This window comes from Panthera onca, chromosome D3 (genome assembly GCF_046562875.1).
Source record: "Panthera onca isolate mPanOnc1 chromosome D3, mPanOnc1 haplotype 2, whole genome shotgun sequence".
NCBI classification, from domain to species: Eukaryota; Metazoa; Chordata; class Mammalia; order Carnivora; family Felidae; genus Panthera; species Panthera onca.
In genome coordinates this window covers 34,281,339-34,290,832 of record NC_138350.1, presented here as the reverse complement: position 1 = coordinate 34,290,832, position 9,494 = coordinate 34,281,339, and the positions used below count along the sequence as shown (strand labels likewise).

General features: G+C 43.8%; 1 protein-coding gene across 4 annotated transcripts in view; it reads left to right on the top strand.

The window, feature by feature from the left end:
* Positions 1-7,820: 7,820 nt before the first annotated feature.
* RALBP1 (ralA binding protein 1) overlaps positions 7,821-9,494 on the top strand; it is a 49,029-nt gene continuing 47,355 nt past the window's right edge. Inside the window, exon 1 of one of the 4 annotated variants that reach the window (XM_081790770.1) lies at positions 7,821-7,947. The gene's annotated coding sequence lies outside the window, so the exon portion shown is untranslated. Of the gene's footprint in view, positions 7,948-8,267; positions 8,465-9,494 lie in introns of those variants that run through there. The other 3 variants (XM_078435423.2, XM_078435422.2, XM_081790769.1) reach the window with 3 other exon arrangements.

Below are 9,494 nucleotides of genomic sequence, written 5' to 3'. Positions count from 1 at the left end.
CAGGTTCATTCTTCTGTATGTCGCTGTCCAGTTTTCCCAGCACCACTTGCTGAAGAGACTGTCTTTATTCCATTGGATATTCTTTCCTGCTTTGTCAAAGATTAGTTGGCCATATGTTTGTGGGCCCATTTCTGGGTTCTCTATACTGTTCCACTGATCTGAGTGTCTGTTTTTGTGCCAGTGCCATACTGTCTTAATGATTACAGCTTTGTACTACAGCTTGAAGTCCAAAGAAAACTTTTAAAAAACTTGTTTTTTAATGTTTAAGTGAGAGAGACAGAGTGCGAGTGGGGGAGGGGCAGAGAGAGGGAGATACAGAAATGAAGCAGGCTCCAGGCTCTGAGCTGTCAGCACAGAGCCCAATGTGGGGCTCGAACTCACGAATTGAACTGTGAGATCATGACCTGAGCCAAAGTCAGACGCTTAACTGACTGAGCCACCCAGGTGCCCCGAGGAGAAGAAAACTTTTAATATATGTTTCACTGCTAGGTTCGGGAAGAAAAGATAGGTTATTATATCCAAGAACAGAATAGGATGCTATATAAAAAAAAAAAAAAATTAAAGGGAAAATTTAAGAGAAATTAAAAGTATGAAACCAAAATGAGAAACCTCAAAATAGGTTGAAAATATAGTGGAAGAAATTTTCCCAGAAGTTTAAGTAAAAAGACAAAGAGACAGAAAATAGGAGATAAAAGACAATAGAAGTAGGGGAGCATTGTAAGGATTCAACGGCAAATGGTAGGAATTATGGAAATACAGAATAGAGAAGTGCATGGTCCCCATGAGGTAATTCATGAAAAGATCCTACAACTGAAGTGCGTGAGTTTCCGGTGAAAAGCTCCACAAAGTGCCTAACCCACAAAAGAATAATATTAATCCCAGCTCAAGACATATCATTCTGAAGTTTCATAAAGCTATGGGCAAAATAGAGAGTTGAAAAGTAATTTTTCTTAAAGAAGGGGAAAATTTAAGGTGTTTGTTTACAAAGGATCAAAAATCAAAATAGCATTGGATTTTTTCCACAGTGACACTAGAAGCTAGGAGAATTGTAGCCAAGTCTTCAATATTCCGAGGTCAGAATGATTTATCATCTGTACTTGGTCAAACCAAGTCAGTTAATTGTCATCATAGAAAAAAAGATACTTTAAAATATGTAAGGTGTGTTGGAGGAGGGGCCCATAGCTGGTGTATTAAATCAAGAATATGCAGATTATGACCTGCTGGGTGGAGGGAGGTTATCCACATCCTTGGGTGGAGGCACAAGCCATCCACATAGGGTTGACAGGGAACTCCCTCAGAATTTGAGCTCCCACTTTGGGAAGGAGAAAACCTGGGGTCCTTTTGATTGAAGAAAGCACAGCTTTAATGCATACAAAAGAAGTAACATCACAAAACTTATTACTGACAGATCCCAGAAGCAGGGGGTGGGGGGGAGGTAGGGGGTGCAATGAGTGGGGGGCAGTCCTCTGGCCCAGTTCACTAGGAAGCAGAAGATACTTTTAGATGTTTAGATTTGTCTAGACCAAAACTATGATCCATAAGCTCATGATCCAAATTAGTATTCTAAATAAACTCAGTGTTATCACTGATAACTTTAAAAAGCAAATGTACTTTAAATTTAGGACATAAATTTTACCCTTTCTCCCCGAGAAATGATTAAACAATGCATTGTCTTTACAGCATATGATGGAAATGGAAATAGTTTCGCTATATTGGATGGAAGCTTGTAAGGTACATTTTTCTATCTGAATCAGCTTTGTAGTTTATTTAGTCCTAGAAAATCTTTAGGATTAGGGAGGATTGGTGGGAGGACACCGAAATGCAGTTTATACCTACATTTGACTTATGATTGTTTCAACCAAAAGGTGTCAGTTCACATTAATTTACAGACTTTGGAGGTTATAAAATCATTCCTTCAGGAGCCAAGGAGATTCAAGAGTTTCTTGTCATAGACTGCAAATAAATGGCCACAAATTCTTTTCAGTGCTTATACAGTTCTGACACCTGTTGTTGTCATGAGTTCTAAATATTATATCTTTATATGACATGTAAAACTATAACATTTATTATAGTATTAAATATATATATTATATAAGTATATATAACATTTATTGCATAATTAAATATTTGTTTACACATATATAATTATATATACATTATATTTAATAACATAAAAATAGGAAATTTCAACCATATAACAGTGCTATGACCCAATGAACTGTTTAGGTGCCAGTCCTAAGGATACAGGCAACAGGAGCTGATTTTTCTTTTTTCTCTTTTTAAAAAATATTTATTTATTTTTGGGAGAAAGAGACAGAGTACACGCAGGGGAGGGGCAGAGAGAGAGGGAGACACAGAATCTGAAGCAGGCTCCAGGCTCTGATCTGTTAGCACAGAGCCTGATGCAGGGCTTGAACCCACGAACCGTGAGATCATGACCTGAGCTGAAGTCGGACACTTAATCAACTGAGCCACCCAGGCACCCCGGCATTGGATTTTTCTACTTTGCTCATCCAAGGGTGGGGTTGCCTTTAGAATATTTAATTCAATTTTCATATCTTTTTTTTTTTTTTATTTTTTTTTTAACGTTTATTTATTTTTGAGACAGAGAGAGACAGAGCATGAACGGGGGAGGGTCAGAGAGAGGGAGACACAGAATCTGAAACAGGCTCCAGGCTCTGAGCTGTCAGCACAGAGCCCGATGCGGGGCCTGAACTCACGGACCGTGAGATCATGACCTGAGCCGAAGTCGGCGGCTTAACCGACTGAGCCACCCAGGCGCCCCTCAATTTTCATATCTTAAAAAAATAACAGCATTATTGAGATATAATTCATGTACCATAAAACTAACCCTTTTATTTTTTTTAAGTTTATTTATTTTTTTAGTAATCTCTACACACAATGTAGGGCTTAAAGTCAACCCCAAGATCAAGAGTCACATGCTTTTATAACTGAACCAGCCAGATGCCCCTTGACCCTTTTAAAGTGTATAATTTATGAAGGATATTCTACTTTTTTGTGTTGCTGTTCGGTTTTGGTACCAGGGTGATACTGGCCTCATAAAATGAATTGAGGAGTGTTCCTTACTCATCTATTTTCTAAAATGGTATTAATAGATTTGGTATTATTTATTCCCTTAAAATATTTGATATATTTCACCAGTGAAGACATTTGGTATGGGCTTTTCCTTGTGGGAAGAATTGTATTTACCGATTCAAGATTTTTACCCTGATATATGTCTATTCATATTTTTTTACTTCATTTTATTTTATTTTATTTTATTTTATTTTATTTTATTTAGTTTTGGTAATTTGTTCCCTCTAGGAATGCCTCTGTTTTCAACTATTTTTAAAATTATTGGAATTACGATGTTCATAAGTATTCCCTTATAGTACTTTTCATTTTTGTAAGGTCTATAGTGTTGTCCCTCTTTTCATTTCTCATTTTGGTAATTTATACCCTTCTTTTCTTCTTAGTCTAGCTAAAGGTTTATCAATTTAATTTTTTCAAAGAATGTGCTTTTGGGTCTTTTTCTCTATTTCCTTTTGGTTTTGATTCATCGATTTCTATTTTTATCCTATTTCCTTATTTCTACTTAATTCAGGCTTTTTCACTCCTCTTTTTCTACCTTCTTGAGACGGAAGCTTAAATTATGGTCTTCCTTCTAATGTAAGCACTTAATGCTATTAATTTCCCTCTAAGCACAGCTTTGGTTGCTTCCCTTAAACTTGATATGTTGTATTTTTGTTTCCATACAGTTCCAGATATTTTCTAATTTTCCTTGTGATTTCTCCTTTGGCCCATGGGTTATTTATTTATTTATTTATTTAAAAAATTTTAATATTGATTTTTGAGAGAGAGACAGAGCACAAGGAGAGGAGAGGCAGCAAGAGAAGGAGAGACGCAGAATCTGAAGCAGGCTCCAGGCTCTGAGCTGTCAGCACAGAGCCTGACATGGGGCTTCAACTCAAAAACCATGAGACCATGACCTGAGCCAAAGTCAGACACTTCACTGACTGAACTGCCCAGGCACCCCTAGAAATGTGTTAATTTCCAGATATTTGGGGGGTTCTTATATTTGTTTTTGCTAATTTAATTCCATTGTAGAAAGAGAACATATCTTGGATATTTTAGTCCTTTCAAATTTATAGAGGCTTGTTTTGTGACTTGCTATATATAATCTATTCTGGATGGTGTTTCATTTGTTTGAAAAGAATGTGTATTCTGCTGTTGGAGTTTTCTACATGTCAAATATTTCAAGTTGGTTGATATTGTAATGCAGGTCTTCTATGTCCGTGTTGACTTTCTGTCTTCATTGCTGAGAGAAGAGTTTGAGATCTATAACCACAAGTGAATTGTAAATTTATCCTTTCAGTTCTCATGATTTTTGTTTTACCTGTATTAGAATTTCCTTCCTTTTTTTTTTTTTTTTAATTTTTTTTCAACGTTTTTTATTTATTTTTTGAGACAGAGAGAGACAGAGCATGAACGGGGGAGGGGCAGAGAGAGAGGGAGACACAGAATCGGAAACAGGCTCTAGGCCCCGAGCCATCAGCCCAGAGCCTGACGCAGGGCTCGAACTCACGGACCGCGAGATCGTGACCTGGCTGAAGTCGGACGCTTAACCGACTGCGCCACCCAGGCGCCCCAGAATTTCCTTCCTTTTGAAAGCTAGTTAATGTTCCTTTGTGTGTGTTTGTGTGTGTGTATATGTGTGTATATATGTTTGTGTGTGTGTATATGTGTGTATATATGTATATATATATATATATATATGCCACATTTTATTTACCCATTCATCCATCAATAAACACTTGGGTTGCTTCCACTACCACAAACATGGATGTTCAAATAGCTCTTTGAGTCCTTGATTTTGATTCTTTTGGGTATTTAAGAAGTGGAATTGCTGGATCAAATGGTAATTGTATGTTTAATATTTTGAGAAGCCACCATACTGTCTTCCACAGCAGGTGCACCATTTTATATTTCCTCCAGCTGGCAAGCCATGGGTTTTTTACCTCCCAGCAGGAATGAAGTCCATCCCCTCTGGCAGAAAAGTAGCTAGTTTTCTTAGCTAGCCCAGTCCACACTAGTAAAAACTAGAGTTCTGCGGCAACAGGTGGGGCAGGACAGAAGCAGCCTCAGGCATGTCTTGCCTGAGTAGATGTCACAGACATCTACTATCTCTATTAGAATTTCTAGCAGTTTTTCAAGAATCGATAGTTCTCAAATTGTTGTCTGTGTTTGGTTTCAAGAGCCTTGAAATGGCTGTTTTTGACAATTTTGTCCAGTTATGTACTTGTTTTGTGTGCAGAGGAATTGTTGACCATGTCACATAGCTGCTGCTGAAAGATTCTTCCACAGTTTCTTTTTTCTTTAAATTTTTTTTTAATGTTTATTTATTTTTAAGAGAGAAAGACAGACAGAGTAAGAGCTGGGGAGGAGCAGAGAGAGAGAGGGAGACATGGAATCTGAAGCAGGCTCCAGGCTCTGAGTTATCAGCACAGAGCCCAATGTGGGCTTGAACTCATGAACCTTGAGATCATGACCTGGGCCAAAGTTGGCCACTTAACTGACTGAGCCACCCAGGTGCCCCGTTCCACAGTTTCTTTTTATTTATTTTTTTATTATTATTTTTTAATTTTACGTTTGTTTGTTTTTTTTAACGTTTATTTATTTTTGAGACAGAGAGAGACAGAGCATGAACAGGGGAGGGGCAGAGAGAGAGGGAGACACAGAATCTGAAACAGGCTCCAGGCTCTGAGCTGTCAGCACAGAGCCCGACGCGGGGCTCGAACTCAAGACAGCGAGATTGTGACCTGAGCCGAAGTCGGCCGCTTAACCGACTGAGCCACCCAGGCGCCCCAACACAGTTTCTTTTTAAGTGGGGACCTGTATTAGTCATGTAAAAGAAATCCAACTAAATTAGTTAGGACTTTAAGAATTTTGAGTCACAGAACTTCCCCTTCTCCCAAACTGGCTGAAACAATATAGGAAATTGATGGCTCACAATTTTTTAAACTATTATTTTTTAATTTATTTTTATTTTTGAGAGAAAGAGAAGGCTCAAGAGGGGCGGAGAGAGAAGGGGAGAGAGAGAATCCCACACACCCGAGATGGGGCTCAAGCTCACCAGCGGATTATGACCTGAGCCAGATGCTTAACCGACCGAGCCACCCAGGCATCCCTATGGCTCACAATTCTAAACAGTCTATAGGATAGTTTATAAGTTAAGTCAGACAGGTGAGGTTTGATAGTGCAGCTCTAATGATGCCACTACACGCCTAGTTCTCCTTTCCAGCACTCATTTGACGGTACTGACTTCATCTTCAGGCTTTATTGGTGCCTTTTCCCTAGATGCTATCCCTTCAGGCTTTCCCCTTGAAGGAACAAAACACTTGCCCCACTTTCAGACCTCATATACTCAACACCATACCAGAAGAGCAAGGAGGCTGCAGTTTATTAGAAGATCCATCTTAGGTCTCTGTGGAACTCACTGGTTCTGACTGGGTTCCATGACCATCTCAGAAGCTGCCAGAGGGAATGGTTATGCTGGATGGCTTAAATGGGAGGAATGAATGCTCAGGAGGCAACCAACAAATGTTATACAACCACACAAATTAGCCCTAAATAAGAATAAATAAACAACTGTATCGGCTCCCCCAGCGAGGCTCATATGCTCAAAGCACTTAAAGAATTGGCCTTTGAAACTAAAACCAGAGTCTTCATGCTGTCAGCAATTGATTTCTCGTTCCAACCCACCCTCCCCTCCTGTTTTGGCCTCATTCATGGCTACTGCAGAAAAGGCTCACCTTATGAAGGATATGGCCATCAGCAGTTACCCCAATAAACGGCTTTTCCCCCCTCCCTTTTCTTTGTCCATGTAGCAATTTCAAGCAAGGGCTCAATAATGCCGAACTCAGGTCAGTGCCTATCCCTTGGCCCAAATAGTGCTGCCAGAAGCAAAGAGTATTGTAACTGACGTTGTAACATGCCCATCTCAGTGGTCAGAGGACACTCTTCTGTTGCCGGAAGGGCAAAAAGAAAGCTTCTCAAGCAGTCAGGAAACAACAGGTACCAAAGACCCTGCCTGGATCTAATTGTGGGAGGCTCTGAAAGTCAGGCTGAGGGGGCTGAACTTTACTGAGTAGAAAACACGTGTACAAGGGAGAGACCTATTGTCAACTTGTCGGTTTATCTGGGAGGTACAGGGCAGGGCAGATCCCACGGATTCATCTACATAATACAATGAAGTTCTGAAGACAGTATTGCACGTAGGTATGTAAATGATCAGGAAGGCCATTTATCCCAAAGCATATCTTTCCCCTGATTAGCCACCCAACTTTTATAAAACAAGAACACTTCAAAAGACCCGATTTCCAGCCACGCATTAGCAGAATAATTCTTCAAGCCTAGGAGTCTTGGGGGGAAATTTAGTTATTGTCAGCCTTCCCCAGGATTGTTATTTCTCCTTGCAACCTAAGCATGCGGCCGGGCAGTGCTAATTCAGGTCTTCCTTTGCCAATGTTGAACCAAGGAGGGCGGTGGAAGACGGCAGTCCCACAGCACGGCACGCACCAAGGGCTGGCCCTTGTCAACACCTATTGTAGGAATTCTTAGAGGGGTCCCGACACAGAGCTTTAGGCCAAGTTTCGCCTCAGAGGCCCACGGAGCTTCCTTTAAAGAAAGCCCACAGCAAGAGTCCCCACCCAAGCAAAAGATTCCCCACCCAGTCCAAGGCCGGGAAGATGCCCCACCCAGCGGCAGGCTGGGCCGGCCTCCTAGGCTGGTTTAACTGGTTGGGACGACCGAAGCCTGCTGGCACAAAAGGTCTGCACTTCGGGAGCTGAGGAGCAGCCAGCCAGAGGGTGGAGAGGAAAGCTCTTTCCTTTCTCAAGACCACCGCAGCCGCTGCCCCAAAACCTCCTTCACTGATACTCGCTGGAGGTAGGTGTTACATCCCACCCAGTCCCCCAAGACCCGGGACTGCGCAGGCGCTCGCTGAGCACCCGCGCGGCGCGTTCTCTCGCGCGCTCCCTCAGCTTCCTTAGCGAGCCCCTGGGCCGAAGGAGGCGCGGTGCTTCCAGGGTGTTGTAGTGTGCTTCCTCGACGAAAGGCCCTCACGTAAACTGGGCGCTGGGCGTCGGAGAACTACGCCTCCCAGCGTGCCCCGCGCGAGGGCACAGGGCGTTTGCCCTTGACGGCTTTAGCCGTCAGCGCAGGGAGGAGGACCCGGGAAGCCGGCAGCGGCGGTAGGAGGGAATGCGCGTGCGCGCTGGGCCGGCTCGTCCCGTTCTGTCCCAATCATTGTAAACAGGCGGAGGCTGGGGCGGGGTGGGAATGGGGCGCCCGAGGCCGGCCAGGGGCGTAGCGCAGGAGGCGCCTACGGTGGCTGCGGCGGCACGGTGAGCGCGAGGAGGCGGCGGCTGCGGCGGGGCGGGCGGTCGCGCGGCGTCAGGCACAGGTCAGTGGCGGCCAGCGGTGGCGTGCGGGGGTCGTGGCGGTGCCCCTCGCCTGCCCGCGGGGCGCTCTCCGCACCCACCTCGCAGCGGCGTCTGTCAGGCAGCGTGCGGGGCTGGGAGCTCGCCGCGCGCGGGGTTGGAGTTGGGGGTGGGGGGCGTGGCTGCCCCGAGTGCGGGTTCATCCCGGGCAGGCTTCTCCCCAGTTCTCGCCCCCTTGCCGGCCGTTCCTCCCATTTGCCGGCCGGGCCTCCCTCGTGGCACCCGCGTTTGTGATTTGGTGCTCTCGGGGTCCGGAGGAGGAGGGTCGGGAACCGGGCCCCTCCCCCCTTGAGTCTCCAGGCCTCAGGGCAGCTCTTGGGCACCGGAACGGAGGAGAGGGGACTCTGTCTTTTATATAATCACTGTTTTTTCATCGCACCCGGAGTATTGACCCGTCTCCGGGACTTGCCCAGTGGGCTAGGAAAAGGCTCTTGATGTTTCCCACCGCTGGCATGGAAGCAGTGGAGCTCCTTTGAGTGCTTCGGTCTTTCGTTCAGGTTTCAGTGCGAATGGGGACAGATCTGGAGTTGAGAATCCTTCTTACAACTCATTCTCAAGTATGCTTGTGCCAAAAGGCTCTTCTTGAGGTCGCACCCCCCTCCCCCTTTTAAAATTTATCCTTAGCAGAATGGAACAGGTTTTACACAATATTCCACACCTCAGTCTTAACCTGAAATAATTACGCTGTTTCGAGTTTTGCGATTCATTACTTCCGAGCTTCCCTCTTGCCTAAGCAGCTTGTTACTTCTAAGGCCTAGTAGAGTTCTTGACAGTAATTAAAATGTGAAGTCGAGATACTTTGAATGTGCATGGTAAGAGAAGTGCAGTCGTTTGGACATGGAGTTCACACACCATCTAGCCTGATTAGAAAAGCTTTCGCTGAATTTTTTTAGTGGAGTGGGCATGTTCAAAGGCTGCTGCAACTTTAGGTAGCATTCCATCATACTTGGGAGTTATTCATAAAATATTTAAGTGGTGATAAGGAGCAAGCTC